Source organism: Pseudopipra pipra, chromosome 9 (assembly GCF_036250125.1).
Source record: "Pseudopipra pipra isolate bDixPip1 chromosome 9, bDixPip1.hap1, whole genome shotgun sequence".
Taxonomy (NCBI): Eukaryota; Metazoa; Chordata; class Aves; order Passeriformes; family Pipridae; genus Pseudopipra; species Pseudopipra pipra.
The window spans coordinates 5,993,910-6,012,772 of record NC_087557.1 but is presented as its reverse complement, the minus strand read 5'-3'; positions in this window follow the sequence as shown (position 1 = coordinate 6,012,772).

Genomic DNA, 18,863 nt, shown 5'->3' with positions numbered 1-18,863 from the left:
CCACACAGGCTCCAGAGGAGAGAGGGAGGCTCCCAGACCCCTCATGGGTTCAGGCTGCTGAGCAACATTTTTGACCTTGCTCTGCTGCATCATTTATGTTGTCCCATTAGAGACAACCAACATCCTGACACCTCTCCCAGCCTTGTTCCCATGACAGTGGTACTTCCCAAACCATTCCCACTTCTTCCTGCTGCTGTAACAGCCTCATCACCCTCCCCTTGGGCACACACATCTGCACCACCAGCTGCACCACTTTCAGTGCCATCAGGTGTGCAGGTCCTGCCACCCCTGCAAGAGTCTCTGTGGGAAATCTTTGTCTTTTCACGGCAAGACAGAGGGACAGATGGTTGCCAAACCCAAGAGCCAGCACTGCTTGTAATATGTATTTGCAGTAGAGCATTACATGATGTGAAAATCACTTTCCTACCATAAAGTGCCAGTCAGCACCAATGTGACAGCTGAGCCCAGCCAGTTCATGTCTCTCCTTCCAGCTTCTCAAGCCACATGCTGGAGGATGTTGTCCCCTCCTCTTTCCCACCTCTGCACTACTGCAACACAGCACACTGGGCTGAGACAACTCCCTTCTGCAAGTGAAATGCAGGTGATCCTCAGGGAGTGGTGTGGGACACTGCTCCCATCCTGCTGCATCCCCACAGGGCACCCCAGAAATGCTGTTGTTTGTGTGAAGGCACAGCATGGAATCAGTGCACACTGGTTTGGCTCGTTTTCAGCCCAGGTGGTTGAAGGGACACCAGGTTAGGCCACGTGTTCAGTGCCAAAAAAGGATATGTGACAGCACCTGCCTATTTGCAAACCAAGCCATCCTCTCACCTTTCCTGTATCCTTGCAGTAAGATATCAGATATTTCTCCATGGAGCCTTGTCTAGAGCACAGCCATCTCCTCCTCATTCAGGGTCTTTGGAGGTGTCTGTAACACAAATATAAAGAAGAAATATAAAAAAGAACAACCAAGGAACCCATTTGGAGACCAGCAAGCTGTAGGACACACATAATCTTAATTCCCATCCTGCAAACATTTAAGCTACAACAGACAGATGTGCAGGGTTAGGACCTCAGCATCCCCTCAGCTGCCTGAGAGGTGAAGGGAGCCCAAGTTCAGCCAGGTTATCCTCAACATTATAAACAGGAGCTCTGAGACAGCACGGCCAATTTTGGGTACAGCACTCCAGTGTCACCCTGAACAAGCAGCACCTGTGGTGCCCCATGTCTGGAGGGCCTGTGCTTCAGAGAGCACCCAGAGAGCTCCGAGGGATGACCTGCTCCCACCTGCAGCCCTGGCCACTGGCCGCCCCGCAGACAAGGCCTGCAACGATTTGGAAGTCCTTAAGATGAAACATTGTGTCTTTCCTGCAAGAAAGTTCGCGAAATGTCATGCTTTCTCCCTGTAACAAGCACACACAAAAGAGATATAAACCCCCACCTGTTTATGGATGATGTCAGTGAAGGGTTCCTCGCTGAGGCTGGACTGGGAGCAGGCTTTCAAAGGATCCCTGAGTTAGAGTGCTTGGCTCTTACCGAGGCTTTAGTAGGTAACTTCCTTCCATGGCTTTGGAAAGTCCTCCCCACCAGTCAGTTGCTGCCTTTCACAATGTTTGTGTAGAAGTTGTTTTTCAGCGGTTTCTGTGGGAGGAGAGTGTTTTCTTTAGTTTTTGAATACTACCATGACTGCACACACAGCTGACACCCACAGGCTTACTAGGGCCACACACTAATGATGATTTCCAAGTGTTGGTGTCACTGGCAGGGTTTGAACCATAGCTATAAAGCCTGTAACTAAGCAGGCTGATGGCCAGGGAGGCTTAGCAGCTCCTTGGTGAGGTATCTGAGATAGCTGGAGAGTGATCTGTACCACACCCTGGCTACGAACACTGATATCACAGACCTCAGCCTGCAGTAAATGGAGAGGTTAATAAAGCAAGCTCTGATTAAAACAGGAGCAACCCAAATTAGACCTTTACTGCTGCAGCAGGAAGGTGAAAACAAGGATGACTGGTTTCTTCTGGTGGTGGAAAATTCTGGTTTTGGAGCTGAGCTGAATAGGAAAGACTTAATATAATGAGAACATCTCAATTCATTTTGGGTCAACCAAAAACATTTTGCTTGACCAGTAACAAAATGTTCTGGTTTGCTTGGAGACTAATCTTTTTTAAAAGTCAAGCAAAAACACACAACTCACTTCCTTTTACATTTAAGTCCATTGAAAATGAAAACAAAAAAGAAAGCTTCGAACTAAATGATGTTCAATAAAGTAATCTGCTTCAGCCTGAAAATGCCGAAGTGAAACATTTCAATATTTAAGGAAGGAAGGAAGGACTTCTATTGTTTTGTCTTGTCACTGACTGACTTCAGCCTGGATTTGTGAGTTATTTTGGTTGACTTCATTTTCACAGGGCATTTCATTTTTTATTTTTATATTTTAAATTCTTTTAGTACTCTCTTCTTGTTCAGTTTGAGATACAAATGGTCAGGTTCAGCAAAGGTTCATAAGAACATGACTGAGCTGACAATTTGTACAAATATCAGGCAAATACTTTGGGGTCTTTTTTTCCCCCTTTGTATTTTAGTTTTCCTTTGAAATTGTACCTGAATTTCATAGAAGCTGTGGAGTCCTCAGGACCCCTGAAACATGCACAGAGCAAAACTGTCAAAGTCTGTGCGCTCTGCTGTGTAACCTGCACACCACAAAAATTCAGATGCCATCTTCAGTCCTGCAAAATATTAAGACAGGCATTTAAGATTTACCCGAGTGATTAAGCATGAGCAGCTTGTAATTGTTTCCAGATCCCTCTCCTAGCAGGAGAAAAGGCTCTGCAATCCCTGTCCACGTGCTCAGTGTAGCAATGCGCTCACAAACGGAGAAACTGAAGATGAACTGGGGAGGACAAACAGATATCCTGAGTTTTGAGACTAAGCCAGCATTGCCTTTGAATCCAATATGGACTGTCCAGCTCAGAAAAGCAGGATTATTGAGCTGGTGTCTGTCAGGGTACATCTGCATCCTCCCTGGAGCAACACCTGTGCACCAGCAACTAGAAAACCTTCCGAAGTACACATGGTCAGATTCAGTCTGCAATTTTTCATCTGGCTTGGGAGTGTTAAATGAAGATCAACTGCTGAAATTGGCCTCATTTGGGGAATCTAACTCTGTCTGTGCTTACAGGAAAGACCTTTGTCCTCCAGGTTTTATGTGAAGCCCCAAAGATTGCAGACTTTCTGCATAAGCCACAAAACAATCCAGAGAGCATCTGGAGAGAGACTTGCCTCATATCCCAAACTGTTCCCTCCGTGCAAGCCTACCAATATATTTTTCCCACAGACTGCTTGATCGTGAAAAGATCTTCCTCAACTTGCTAAGGGCTTCAAAAAAACCTTAGCAGCCCCAGCCCAAGTTTGAAAGCAAATTCAAGGGTTTGCCATTGCCTTTGAACACAGCGGGAATCTACTCCAACAGGTTAGATCTCAGGGGCCACGTTGCTCCCAGGATTTAAACCAGACCACATGTGAAATGGCAGCTACCTCTTGATTTTATATTTTATTTTATTTTAAAATAGGATAATCTAGGGGCTATGTTTTTTATTACAATTATTACTACTATTTTAATGGCAAATTCAGTGGTGCCGCCTTCCCTTCTTAATGAAGGGAACCAGAGACTGGAGCTCAATTTCTCCCACTTTCTAGAAATAGTCTCTGCAAATCCTTTGTAAAAAAACTAACCACAGTCTTTTTCCTCTTTCTCTCTCTCTCCCTCCAGAGAGGGGGTTTTCATCGGCTCAGACCATTTTTCTTCCACCACCTCTTTATCTTAACCCTTTCTCAAAGGTTGCATTTATTTTCTGAGGTCCACGGCCAGGACAAGGACACAGAGGGTGCAGCTGACACTGTCTTTTGAGGATCTCTGTCACCAGTGCAAGAGGCACAAGCCTGGGGATGGGGAGGATGTCTCTGGAAATGGCTCCTGCCCTCATCCAGTCCAGTTCACCCAGCCAGGCCCCTCCACAGGAGCCCACTGCTGCCCCTCAGAGCATGTCCTTGTAGCCAGAGCTGTCTCCTGTGCTTGGATTGTGCAAACCCCTTTCCTCTCCCTTCTGCACTCCTGGCTATTGAGTGCACATCTAATTGTTCCTCTGAACCTCTCCAAAATCATTGCTTCCTCTCCATTCAACTCCAGGCTGGAATTGAGCTGTTCTCCCTCCCCTGGGACCTTGTAGTGAATTTGGCTGAGAGGAGGAGGCAGACAATGTGCCATCCCTTCTTGTGGCAATCTTGGCATACTCCTCAAGGAGATGATCTCAGATAAGCACACTGCCAGGAGGAGAGGTTCACCACTCTTCCTAGAAACTTTGCAAGCCCTGGTCTTCATCCAGATAGCAATTCTTTTTTTTTCTTCTTTTTTTGTTTTTAATTTGAGTAAAAATGCTTCAATCTTTTCAGTGTGAGAGAGGAGTGAAAAAATAAATCGCTGCCATTATAGTGGATGGGTAAAAAGGAGTTCAGGCAGTCTTTGAAGAGCCTTGGTGCTGAAACAAATGTTTAAATTAGATGAGAATGGATCTTCTGCCATAAACGGCCTTTGCTTTGTTCAGCTGTCTCCTCTCCAAGGCTGTCTCTCCACAGTTAGGGTGGTAGGCACCAAATCTGGCACTGACCCCTTGGGATTCGGTGGTGGAGATGGAGAGGTGGGACATGGCTCTGCTGTTTGAGATGGGAGGAGAAACATCTGCAGCAAAGGGCAGAGCTGAGCCTGCACAGGAGCATAAAGGGGTGGCAGCTCCCACCTGCAGCAGCTTGTAACCACATCTACACATCAGGGTGCAACATTAGGGTGCTTCCATTGAAGCATATCCATGCACAGCCTCAGGGTTGTGTTTTACTCAGTAGATTTTCTACTCATGTGGGCAGAGGAAGGTTTTCACCTGTGCACTCACCCATCCGCCCGTGGCCAAAGCCAGCTCGATTCTGGTTTGTGGAGCTGAGTCCTGGCCAGGCTGTTCTTCAGCTCCTGCTCCTCCTGGTCATCTCTGTCAGCTTGTGGTGCCCACAGTGCTCCTGGTCAGCACAGTGGCCCCATCTGCACCATGACTCAGGGCTCACATGCTGAATGACAGCACAGGAATTGCCTGCAGGGAAGATGCCGGAAAAGAGATGAGGAAAAACTACATCCCACACCAGCCAAAAACCCAACTCACTTCCACACCCACCAAGCACTGGGATTGTGGCAAAGCCAAGCCTAAAGGGGCCACTCAGCCCCCGCAGCATCTTGAACTGTGCTTTTCTAGGTCGTCACAAACCAGCCCTGACAGTGCGAGGAGAAAACAGACTCACAGCAAATCGCCCACAAGGCATTGCCTGCATTCCCCACCGCGGGCTGGGCTGCGGGTCACTGCCTCCAAACAGCATCGCCCACGGGAACACAGCACCGGCTCAGCCCCGGCCTTGGAAAGCCACTGGGGAAAACAGAGCAGGGGCTCAAGGTCAGCACAGCCCCGCCGAGGCGCCGGGGATACCTGAACCACTAATTTGCCAGACGCCCCCGAGCCCGGCTTGGCAGCCCCCCGCCGGCTGTCCCGGCGTGGAAGCCATTAACATTTAAAAATACTTACAGGAATGGAGGGGTGGGGGGAAAAAAAGAAATGGTATTTGCGGAGGCCCATTCCTCAGCGCACTTTCATGTGTGCCAAAGTTTGTTGGCATGGCTCGGAGTTTGATAGGGAACATCTGGGCTGCTGTTGCTGCCTGGATATTGGCTGAGGGCAGCGAACAAAAGGGGTTTGTGCAGGAATGCGCGGGGAGGGGCGCGGGGTGCGCGCGTCCAGGGACAGCTGCGAGAGGAGAAAGGCAGGAATACTCTCTGAAGAAGAAAGCCTAATGCACATCCCATGTTCCTGCTTTTAAAAAGGGGATAAAAGCCTTCCCCCCCCACTTCTTCTCTTCCCTCTCGGGGTACTGAATGTGAGCAGGGCTCAGACATAGATCCGTGCCCCGCTACCTCTGCACATTCGATTATTGACGCAGTCTGCAAAAACAATTGGGGTGGGAGGGAGCAGGTTAGTGGGAGAGCAGGGAAGTCTGAGCCCAACCACGAGGTGCAGCACCAGCACATACTCAAGACTCAACCAGCAAGTTCCTTGCAAGCAGCCTGACACCATGAGGGGAAACACCCAGTGACAAACCCCCCAGGAGTGCAGAGACTGCTGATATGGACCCACTGAGAACAGCACTGGTTGAAGTTTCTTCCACTCCTGCTAGAAATTTGGGGTAAGGAGCTGAAAATCAGCACCATGCCACTGCCAGTGACACAAATCCAGAGACTGCCTCCTACAGGGTCCTGCTGGATCTGACACCAGAGGATGGCATGGAGGGATGAAAGAGGAACGGATTCACGCTTAAAGAAGGCTGGTCTTTTGGGAACTATCTGGAAACTACAGGCCAGGTGCAACCCTTGGCTCTAAAGATCACAGCATACACGCTCCATCCCACATGCTCCACCCCCAGGGAGTCACTGCTGCCTGTGGATGGACACCAGAGATTGAACCTAATGTAACCTCTCTGACATTCTTCCTTTTGCAGCTCCTTTCTACCACACCATGACTGCAGTATTTTTTACCAAAGGTGTTCATAGTGTTCACAAAACTTTTAAACATCTCACTCTGTGGACTAAACCTGTTTCTCAACATGTGCAGTACTGGTGTAATTTCCTACCTTCTGATCCCTCTTTGCTCATCCCATTTTTGTCCAACTCAATATGAGCAAGTTTTGAGCATTTAAGGGGTTTTTTGTTGTTTTTATTTGGTTTGTTTTTTTTTTTTTTAAATCAATGGAGAATTTTTCTCTTTTGTTTCTGGTATGTACATTTGGCCTCAATCCTACTCGAAAGCCTACATTCCCCCTTGGCTCCAATTAAGAATACAAATTGGGTCTGCTTCCTAGAACAAGCTTTCCATTGCCTCTGTCTTTGGGGCTCCTTGGAGTCACTGGAGCCAACCCAGAGAGGGTATTTGGGCAGGACTTGGGTCGCACATCCCTCTTGCTACCCCTACCTTGACAGGGAAGCCCTCTGGGAACGCTCCAGGGAGCAAAGTCTAAAGACAAGTGCTCCAGGTCAGCAAAGACCCTTGGGTCTGACAGTCAAGGCAAATTTTTCCAGCCCTAATCTCCTTTCCAAGTCTTGGCAGCATGCCTACACACCATCATTTTGAGCTGACTTACTCAACACCAGCCACACAACCCTCCTGGCGCTGCCTCGGGCAGTGGGCTCGTGCTGGGGGTGCTGGCTCCAGGGCTGGGCATGTTTGGAGATAAGCCTCCCCCAATGATATCTGGATTTCGATTACATCAGTGTCAAGACAGCTTTTGCCAGAGCCAAGCAGAGCTCCTGCCACGCCAAAGAAAGCAGCCAGGCCGGCCAGGGGCTGTGCACAGCACTGTGGGGAGGACATTGGCCCCTCTCACGTGGGGCAGCACAGCCTGCAGACCCACCCCTGTGCCACGCAGACAGTCCTACCCGGTTGTTTCTTCTGCGGCAGGTTGGGAAAGGAGCTGCAGAAAACCCAGCCGGCCTTTGGGAACTCTGCAGCCCTGGGTGGGGAATGTGCAGCCACACATAAACACGGGACCAAGTTGAGCAGCCAGTGCCCTGCTTTGGAGAGGAGGAAAAAAGCGTAACTACTGTGTTTAGTGCTACACATCCCTTGATCCACTGCTGAAGACAAGGGGGTTGAGAGTAGCCAGTCTATTTCTGATTTATCAGTCATTTGTGTTGCCAAAGTGCATTTGCCACCTCTCAGAAGCAGGTGTCCTGCTTCTCCAGGACACCTTTTCTCTTAGCTCTGCCTGAAAACAGCCCAGGGTCACCAAGGGACATGATGCTGCAAAGGCATCACTCTCCAGCCGTGCTCCTGCCTGACCCCACTCCCATGTCCTTCCCTGACCACTGCCAGCAACTAAGAAGAACCAGCCCCAACAAAGACAACAAGCCTATTTCAAAAGCACAGAAACAATTTAAGAGCTTGAAATCCCACCTTCCATGTGGTTAAAGGTCCCATCAGGAGGTAGACTCTTAATCATCCTAGATGCTTTTGAAGGCTGTAAGAGAAGGTCAGCTGTATCTTCAATGTCCCACGGGACCCACACGCCTTTGAAGCGCCTCCTGAGGGACCATGGTGGTGGTGGCTGAGGAGGAGGATGAAATCCTGGAGCCAAACAGCGCTCGTGCCCTGGGAGAATTAAAATCACGAGTCCAGTGAAGCCTCACAGTGTTTCAGGCTGCTCCTGCCAGTGAGGCTCCACCTCATCTGCCCCATCTCTGCATCTATCCACTGTCTAACACAGGCCAGCTGGGAAACTCCCTGTGCAGTGGGCTTGGGAAGGGGCTGGTGGGAAAATGCCCATTTAATGTTTTGCAGGCAAGGGTAGTTCAGACAGTTATTTCAACTTGGAAAAAACCCTTCAAATCTGTTTCCAAATTGTCCAAATGTTTGGCTTTTACATTTCCTTCAGTGACATCCCAGGGTTTTAGTTGAAAAGGTCTTCTCTCTTCAGAATTAAGCTGCTTCTAGGGAAAAAAAAACTATCAAAACAGGAAGCTTGAAATTATCAAAGAAAAATATTTTCATTGACCTTAAAGATCTTACCCTTTGGTTTTCTAGTTCACAAAATTTTTCAGAACTGACTCCTCATCCCCAGGAGAGATGAGAAATACTGTCAGTGCCTCAAAAATGCTGCCAGGAGGAAAGAGTTATTAATTATCAACCTCTATTTTTAACCTGCAACCAAGAGTCACTTCTCATGGGTGACAACTGGATTCTCTTGAGGCTCTGTCATTGGCTTCATCAAGGCTTTTAAGTCAGAGATAGGATTTTTTTTTTTGGATGGGACATGCCCCAGGCACTCTGCAAAGCCTAGCCTATCCATTTCCAAAGCAAGCATCAGGTATCACATGCTTCTACTATCCATCTATTTAGAAAAAATATGTCATTACCTTTTTCCCCTTCACCTATATTCCAGCTGAAAAAAGCTCATATTTTCTCCCCCATAATTCAAAAAAGACTACATGGCTTTTTTTTTTTTCTCCTCAGAGTTTCCAAAAAAATTCCCCACTGGGTAAGGGCCAGGCATGCAAAAATTTCAACCTGAAAAGTGAATGTTTTCAAAAGTTATGAGCTTATGAAAAGAAGGGCTATAATGGAAACTGTTTTACTGCCATAATTATAACACCACGAACAGAGCCTGCTGCAACATATTACATTATCAAGCTCCTGTCAACATTTAATAGAAGTCTTAATTAACTGCAGGGCAGAACATGGCAAAAATTTATTTTCAGGAAAACTTTTGGGAGCTGTGTAATTCTGGGCTTTTTTGATTTTTCAAGTCAATTGGAGCCTTAGTAGAGTATGTAGGACAGACTAAATACAAGACACAGGTGTGTATCTTGTTGGTGTTACTTAATGATAGGACTTTCTTTTCTTTTAAACTACATAATCCAGAAACAACAATAATGTTTGTGTTGGGTTGGAGCCAGACACTTCAGAGGTGGATTTTAACCTTCCCCAAATTTGGGGTTATTCAATGCCAGGGGCTTGATTCAGCTTTTTTTTTGGGGGGGCGGGGGGGGGGGTCATGTGTAAGCTGTGGGGCTGATCTGCCTTTGCCACTTGCTTTTCTCCCTGTCTTCCACCACCCCAAAGATACTCACACTCTGGATTTAGGGGGGAGATTGTGTTTTCCTGCCTGAGCTCCTGGGCTGGAGACACAGTCACAGAGGAGAGTTGTGGGGAGGGCCAAGCACAGCAGTTGTAGGATCATTGTAATTAATTTCTTGCCTATGGCTTTGCAGGAGATAACCAGCTCCAAACCAGACTGACCACTGCGTGTTTCCTCTCCCCTGCAAATTTGGGCAAAGGCTGCAGAGGAGGGCTCCTCCTGCTGCAGCCCAATCTCCAGAGGCATCTCCAAGAGTTTTTTCCATCTCTCCAGGTCCTCAAGCCTGCAGTGATGCCCTGCCAGCTAGACCTTGTGCACTCCCAGACCAGACTGAAGAAGTGGGAGTGGGGTAGGGAGGGAGGACAAGCAGCTCAGCCACAGTCAGCAGCAGGGTTTGGGGTGCCTGGGGCACAGGGCAAGTCTTGTATGGAGAACACTAAGAGAAAGCTCTGCAAACCTGCTGCCCAACTAGACACAGAGCACAAAGGAGACATCAGGCAGACGGTGATAAGGGATCTGCCAAGGTTAAACCTGGCTCTCCCTACTCCCATACCTGAGCCACCAGACCGTGCCTCTCAAACATTCTGGCAAGCAAAGGGCTTCTTGACAAAGCAGGGCAGGTAACACTGGGCAGCTTACGCCACAACAAACACTCCTTCAGTCTCGCCTGGCAGCCCAAAGTTCCTTCTAATTCCTTTTTTGCCCCCTCCATCCCCTGCCTGGCCCCTGCTCCAGCAGAACAGCGCTGCAAGCTGGCAGGCCACATCCATTTCCCTGATAGCACCAAGAGCCCAACAGCTGCTCTCTGTCCCTTTGGAGATTAGTTTGTTTTCCTAACACAATTACTGCCACGTGGCCCCGCTTTCTGCCGAGATCAAGGCTGGATAGAGATAAAGCAGCGATAAGATCACAGCCATTCCAGACCCCTTCGCAGCCCCGCTGGCCGCGGTTCGCTCTCATCGGCACGCGAACACCCTGGCTGCAAGTTACCTGCTCCCATCGGTGCCAGCCCAGGGAGCCTGGGACGCTTCCTGGCCCTAAACCCCAAGGATTTGGCTCCCAGCTTTCCGTGCAGCACCAAGGAGTTGGTTTATGATGTAACTACACAGCGCTGCATGGGTGCAGCCACACCAGTGAGCTCACCGGAGGCGATACGAAGTCCCTTATCAGCTGCAGCACCCTGCTGGCTCAGTGCTTTCACCAGCACAGCTGGCCAGCAGCTGGCTCCAAGCTGACCCTGCCTGTGCCAGGTCAGCTGGTTCTGCCCAGTCTCTTCGTCCCCTGCCTGGGATTAGCCCAGACTCGGCTCAGCCTGCACATCACCCTGGTGAATGAAGCAGCTTTACCCTGGTGCATCTGCTCTGCTGAGCTGGAGCATCCCAGCGGGGCTCACACCGGTACCTGCAGCACCAGCAAGGGGCTGGTCGGCTCCAGAAACATCAGTGGAGCGATCACAGGGGCAGGTCTGGCCCAACCACCCTCCATCACATACAGCAAAGGCCCTCTCTGTCTCCCAGAGCCTCCTGTGGGAATCCTTGTGTGGGGAACAGCTCCTGAAAGCCTCTGCCGGGACAAACGTGGTGCACGCCGGGAGAGGACACTCAGGGAGCCTTCAGAGAGACAAGCATCCTTGCCAGATGTCTCCCATAAAGCTGCAAGTACTTTATTTTAATAATAAGCCTTAATGTATTCATTAAAGGCTCCCAGTGACCTGGGATGAATTTCCCTGCTATTGTAAAGGGCTGTGGGAATCTGGAAACCGCTGCATTACAGTTAATAACTTTAATTTTACAAGGCCCAAAATAGACAACTGAAAAAATACACAGACTCACTGTTTCCAATTAAGAAGGGATTTCTTCTAATTCCTCTGCCACCGGCGCTCTTGTTTAGCAAACAACATCAACAGTTATTCAACCATAGACAAGGGGAGAAGCAAACCAAGGGAGTTGCCTTTTATATCTCCACTAGAAGAGCTGAGGAAGAAACCAGGACCCTTCCTCCTCACTGGGTTATCAGAGCATGAAAGAGCCACAGCGTGGTCAGCAACAAACCCACACCAGGACAGCCATGGGTAAAACTTTAATCCCTGCATTTTAAGCCTGAAGTGACTTTGATCCTGAGGAGATGACTTCCAATCCATCTTCTCCTTTCTCCCTCACAGCTAAGGTGGTTAAAGGACTTTGGTGGAGTCCTGGGGTGCTGCAAAACCACCTCAGTAGCTGGGTGAGCATCCTGTAAGTACTTGGGGCTACCAGATGTCTGATTTTAAGGTCAGGAAGGAATATCCCCCCCAAATCAGCTTGGCTGAGATCGCCATGGATTTATTTTGCCTGTCTCTTTCTTCCTCTGTCTAATGAAGGATAGATGGTTTCCCAGGGGAAAAAAAAAAACCAAACCTGGGAAGCAAAACAATTCAGCCTGATTTTTTTTTTTTTTAAATTTCTGGGAAACTAATGTTTTCCAGCCCAAATATTTTCATTTCCGGTTTGGTTCTTTTGGGTTTTTCAGTTAAAACTGGAGCTTTTTTCAAAAAGCATTTTATGTGGAAGCATCCATTTTGCCACAGGTCAAGCCTTCTGGGGTGGAAAAAGGAGTTTTGAAGGGTGAGGTTTGACCAGTGTACCAGTCTGGTTGTGTTGGCAAGCAACATCTGCCTCCTCATGCATCTCCAGAGTCACCTCTGCCAGGCCCACACCAAGGTGCTGGCACCCTCCCTCCACGTGGCAGGGACACACATACCCTCCTTACCATCATCCTGGCATTAATCAACACTAGTTAAAGCAGATCTCCAAAACTTCCTCTGCAGACTTAGCCTGACACAGGGAAACACATTGCTTAAAAGCCCATGGGTGATCTCAGCTCACGTAGATCCCAAAACACTCTCCAGACCACCTGAAAAACACAGCAGGTCCCGTCCAGCAGGATGGAGCACACCAGTTTTAGCTAGTCCTGAGAGGAGCAGGGAGTGGGGCTCGTTGATCCTTGTGGGTCCCTTCCAACATGAGATATTCTAAGATTCTATGCAGTAATCCAGCCTCAAGCCCCTCCTTTCACCTCTTGACCAAGAGCTGCCTACGAGCAGCACTGAATTTGCACCAGCCCTCGCATAGGAGCAGATTGAGTTTTCCAGCCAAACTGATAAAAATGAAAAATGATTTTCATATGCCTGGACTCAATTTCCCCATAAATAAGACAGTGATGGAAATTGGGGGAAGGGGGTTGTCAGAGCTGTAGGTAATCCGTCAAAGCCACACCAAGAACACTGGTCTAGCCCTCGTCCAGGAAAGCATCTCTATTTAGGAAAGCCAGCAGGCACATCCCTACTCTCCTCTGAAGCCACTGGGAACTGAGAGCCAGGCAGCTTAAAGATATCTAAATGCCTGAAGGAACAGATAAGACCTAGATACCAGCTGGCAAAACCCAGACCCTCAGAAGGTATTTAGGCAAACATTTTTTAATGGAAATGAAGAGCTCATGTACTGTTGTGGGCAGGGTCTCGAAGTACACGCGTGCCTTAAAAAAAACATTGCCAGTGGCTTTCCTGAAGAGACTCGGACACACACGTTACGTATCAGGGTTTGTAAACCTTCATGTTATCACAGAAAACCAACCTCTGCGATACAACAGGATGTCTCCACTCTAGACATCCCCAAAACCCCTAAAAACATGGAGAGGCCAAACCGCTGCGCTTCACCTATAACACCAACAAAACCACAAGCAGAGCAGAACTTCCCCAACTCTCCAAGCACACATTTCCTATTCCTGCCTGCAGCTCTGCCACTGCCTTTCTCACATCAATACCCTGACTGTGGCTGCTTGAAAAATTTCCATCTAAACAGTTTGTAGCAGGTCATTTTTCAAAGGCAGCTTTTTAAAAAAAACAAACAAAAACAAAACAAAAAACCCTGAACATTTTTGTGGAAATTTGCCTGACTTGTCTGAAATATCAAAAAACTAGAAAAAAACCATTGAATTTTGGTCTCAAGCTGCAAAAATCTTGGTTTTGAACAAAAATGCAATATAAGTTTCTTTTTAGTGAAAATTAAGTTTCCAGAGAGAGTAAATTTTTCTGCTTTCATTAAAAATGTTCATGGTGTCATGGGTATGCTCAGATTTTCAGAAAACCCCACAACAAGAGATTATTAAGGAAATTAGTTGCTGTGCAAAAGGGAAGGAACTGATCTGGATTAGAGCCTGGCAAAGGAGTGGAGCAAGGATAAATGCTTCATTCTCAGCCTGATGTTAGGTTAACAGCCAGGCATCCCACAGCTCTGCTCCAGGATTTAATGTATTTATCAGTGATCTGGGTGCAACACGAGGTGGGAATGCTTGCACAGGACAAGCCCACTGGGACTCAGGGTCCCATCACCACAGCCATGGCCCATCAGGGGACACACAGCTCCTGCCTTGCCACTGGGTCCTGGGAGCAGTTTGTGCATCACCCACTGGAGATGCCCAGCCTGGTCTTTGCTTTGGTCCCATGGGAGCATCTGGCTGTGGCTCCATCACTCCGTGGTGCTGAGAAGCCTCCAGCATAACAAGCTTTTGGGTCATGGGGAGACCTCACCCCTCTCCAGATGGGCACCATGGGCACGAGAGCACCACAACACAACCCTGCCATGCCAGATGCAAACACCTGGCACTGAACACTGTCAGATCCCATTTGGGGGGTTCACCAACATCACCCAGCACAGGATCAGGAGATCCACACACCGTGGCAGCTCCAGTCAGAGCCACCAGCACCCATCTGCATTACAAGTGAACATGAACTCTCCCTCCCCATCTGGAGCCCATGTACAGCAAGTGGCAAGATTTATATTGTGCTGAAGCATTCCACAGTTTTGAGCACAGAAATGATTGAACTCCAGATGTTAACAAGATGCAGGACCCTTTTTTTATTATTAAAAACGTGATTTCTTGTTTTGCTCATGACAAAACCCATCAGATTAACTTATTAGGAGCGGAACTGCCATCAGGCCGGTAGAAGCAAAGATGGCTCCGGCTGCCCGAGAGCTCATGGAGCACATGGGAAGCTCATAGAGTTCATGGAGCTGTGTCCAGCCACTTCTTTTCACTGAACCAAGGGCAGGACACTGCTCCATGGGCTCTGTGCTCCATGCCCAATGGCAGTGCAGGGACACTGGTGAGTCTCTGTGCCTCAGTTTCCCCATCCCTTAGAGAGAATGCGAGTCAGAGGTGGAAGGGAAAGCCCTGAGTAAACACACACACTGCAGCCTCATCCAGATCAAATTCCCTTGCTGAAGTAGCAGAGCCTTTGCTCACAAGCACCATAGCCCAGGCCAGGAATGGAAATCTGTCCACACTCCTCAGGCTCCCCTGTCTACCCCCTGGAAGGACAAGGGGGACCCAGGATGTGTGGCTGCCATGCTGGGACAACTCAGCAAGCAGCTCTCACACCCTGATTCCCTTCGGTGAGAGCCCTACAGCACCCCGAACTTCACTTCCCAGCAGAATGGAAACAAGTTTCCAAATACCCCTGCAAGTCCTAAATGCTCTTCTTGGAGCAGCTCTGCCGAGAACATCCACCAGCAGCGTGTGGAGTGGCACAGCCAACATCTGTATCCCAGAGTGCGGATGGGGTGGGGGCCTGTCTGGAGCTATCACATCTTCACTGCTTTATCACAGGAACTTTATCACAAGCTCATAACACACACGTCTTTGCACTACGAGATCAAACAGGTACGGGCTGGCATTGCAGCCTGCTGTCACAGGACAGCCCCCAGCAGCTAGTGCTGCTCCGTGCTGTGAGGGGAAAACATGTTGAAGCTGCGTGACGGAGAGGACCCACATATGCTCATCCTGATGTTGTACAGCCAGACCAACTCAGGAAATCCACCAGTGCAAAGCCAGCCTCTCCTGCTAATCCCTTGGAGGCACAGCATCCTTTGGGATCTACACATTTCCACTTACCCATAGCACACAACAGCTCTAAGAACAGTCACATCTGTCTGCTCAGAGGCAGAAAAACATTCCTGGGGAGTGCCAATGCCCTGCTTGGCCAGGCTGAGCTGGGGACAAGCCAGAGCAATGCAGCTTCTCCACACCCAGCACAATCACCCTCCCCGCTCATGATGCCCAAGAAAAGGCACTGCCCTGTTCCTCTCCCACCCAGGGCCCCCATTTTCCTACTCACTTGGTGCAGGGGACACAGCCACTCTTCTGCCAGCCATGCCCAGGACAGCAGGCAGCAAGCACACAGCTGTAAGCAGGAGGATGCTGTGTTCATAGCACAGTCCCCCCAGGACACCTGCTTCCAGGCCAGGGCCACCCAGGTGTGCTGCAGCCCCCCACCAGCATCTCAGGAGCAAACCCACCAGCCCAGCACCAAGAACCACCTTCTTCCACAGCCGGGGCTCAGAAAAAGCTTCTGCAGGTCACAATGGTACTTATTGACCCAAGGGCACCTCTTAAACAGACCTGAGAACTTTGTCACACTGCTTGACCTTGTTTTATCCTTCTTGCATGTTTTGGGGGAAGATTCTTCCAACCCAAACCTCTCCCTGCTAACTGGGGAGACCGAGCTGTGCCCTTGGTGCCCAGTGAGATGGGCCTCCTCTGCTCTGAGCCTGGGTGCTTTGTGCTGGGTGTCCCCAGCCCTGCAGAGCCACCCCAGTGGGAGCCAGGCAATGGGGCACTTTCCCAGCTGAAGAGCTCTCTGCCCATTCCCTTAGTGCTGCTGGATTCTTGCAAACTTCCTCCACCACCATTTTCTTCACCTCTTCCTCACAGCCTCTGCCTTAACGTCACATCCTCAGGGAGAGCCCTGGGGGTGCCACACTCCCTCTTTAACTCCCCCTAAATTGAATGAATATGAAATTTTTCATTCCAAGAACAAGAGCATCAGGTGGAAGGAAAAACTATGCTTGTATGTTTTTGGAGAAAGATTCCATAAACCTTTGATGCTCTTCCCTTCCCCAAAATCATTCATCATTCGTGAGAAAAAAGTGTAAGTGCAAATGTAGTTGGGCAGTGCTGCAAGTGAGCACAGGGCATTAGCACCACTCTTGGGGAATAACAGCTCTGGAAAACCCCATAGTCACCATCTCACCTGGGCACAGCTGGCAGATTTGCCTGCAGTGGACAGGTCCTGCCAGAGCCTCATCTCCTGCCTGGCATGGGTGAGTGGTCCAGAGAGCTGGAGCTCTGCAGCATCTGGGACACCTGAGCTCCCAGCTCTGCTGACATGAATAGTTTTTCCCCCTGTTCTTGGCACGATGTGTTCTGCTCAAACACACTTCAAAGAGGAGGCTCTGCAGCAAGAATGTTTCAAAAAATATAATATTTCCATCTGTTATTCCAATAGGTTATGCTGTGGACTCTCCTCATGGACTATTTGCCTTTCTTTGCTCCTATTAGATGCAAGAAATATTAAATCAGCAAGCCCTCAGGGCTGGCAGGCAGTGCCTAACCCTGCAGCCCAGCCAGCAGGTCCTCTTCTCCTGCAGCTCTGCTCCCTACCCCTTAATGCTTTTCCAGAGGGGAAGGTGCAGGGAGGGAAGCAGCTTTACTTAAAGGCAGTAAAGTCCCCTTGATTTACTAACATTACTTCCACCTTGAGAGCAAACAGCACCTGCCTGTGCTTATGTGGATGCCCCAGGCTGTGTTTTGCAGAAGCAGAGCAGCCCAGCATCCCTTCCCAGCCCCAAGAACGCCCAGGGATTGAAATCACAGGGCACAGGTTCCTGGGCTCGGTATTTGATGGGCACAAAGCTCCCACACCAGCCTGTCCTTGGTGGGGACATCCCCAGCACCACCCTGCTCACTGCCTCCTGTTTCTCACAAATATGATTTTTTGTCACCTTTGTCGCCTTACTGTCAGCTGAGTCAAATCTGGAAACAAATTATGGGGTGGAAAAGGGAAGAACAGGCTGTTGGCAGGACTCATTTTCCTGGGAAAGCAGACTGGAAGCACAGTAAGCACAGTGAGTTATGAGTTTACAGCACTGGCATGCACACAATGAGCTGTGGTTTAAATGCATCTTGAGGGTACCTTAGGGGTAGCAGGAACTGGATGCTCCTTCCCTGGGCTGGGATAAGGACACTGTGAGGACACTGCTGTGCTGGACCTTTCCCCTTCATGGTTCATTTGGTCTGAGAGGACTTCCCAAGCCAGTGAAGCAACAATGCTTCCTGTGGTGGCAAGGGCTGCTCCATTACTCTCTCCCCACCCTGAGCTGCTGCTCCATGCAGCCCTTTTCTCTCTGGCTGGCCAAGGACACCCCAGCCAGTTGTCACGGCCACCTGAAGAAGACATCCCCACAGGAAGGTGTGTACACAAGACCAGCAAAGCCTTAAGGTGTCCTAATGGATGGTGGGCTGCTTGGGTGGATGGTGCTTGCCTCAGTCGTCTGCTCTATCCCACAGCCAGAAAAACCATGGGGATAAGCAGCTTTCCCTGATCTCCCCAAGCAGAGCAGCCCCACACAGCTGCTGCAGCTCTGACTGAGGTACCCACAATGGCTGTCCCACCACAGGTCCCTGAGGAGAAACTTCAGCACAGGGTTCAGAATCTTCATCAAGATCCATCTTCCCCCAAGAGAGCCGCAAAGGGAGAAAGTTTTTCAAAGCAGAGATTCAAGGCTTTGAAGCCCCAGCATACAAGACCTGAGCCCCTTCCTCATTTCCCACCCTGCAACCCAAGGTTTCATACTGCTAAGACAGCAAAGGCTTCTCAGCCCCTCTGGAGAGCTGGAGAGATGATAACTTCCATTTGTGAGCCACAGCCAGGACAAAATGAGTCTTTACTTTTATCTGGCCCATTATAAGTTATTATTTAGTGCTCCCAGGTGCCCTATACCATCAAAGGCACATTCCTTAATAAGCAGCCATCGGAGGCTGCTCTGTGCCATCCTGGGCATGGATGGAGCAGGACAGATCCCGAGACCAGCTCCAAACCCCAGATCTCATCTCCCCCTAAGCCCTTGTGAGCCCAAGAGGTCATGCCCCATCTTTGCACAGACATCCCAGCACACACACCCAAAGGAGAGGCATAGGATTATTTTTCCCCCCAACTCCACAATCCAAAGTGTAACCCAATCTACTCAGCTGGAAATGGAGCTTTTATTGCATCCTGAGTCATTTAAAGTTCCTTTTTATAAAACCAATATTCTTCCCTCCTTCCC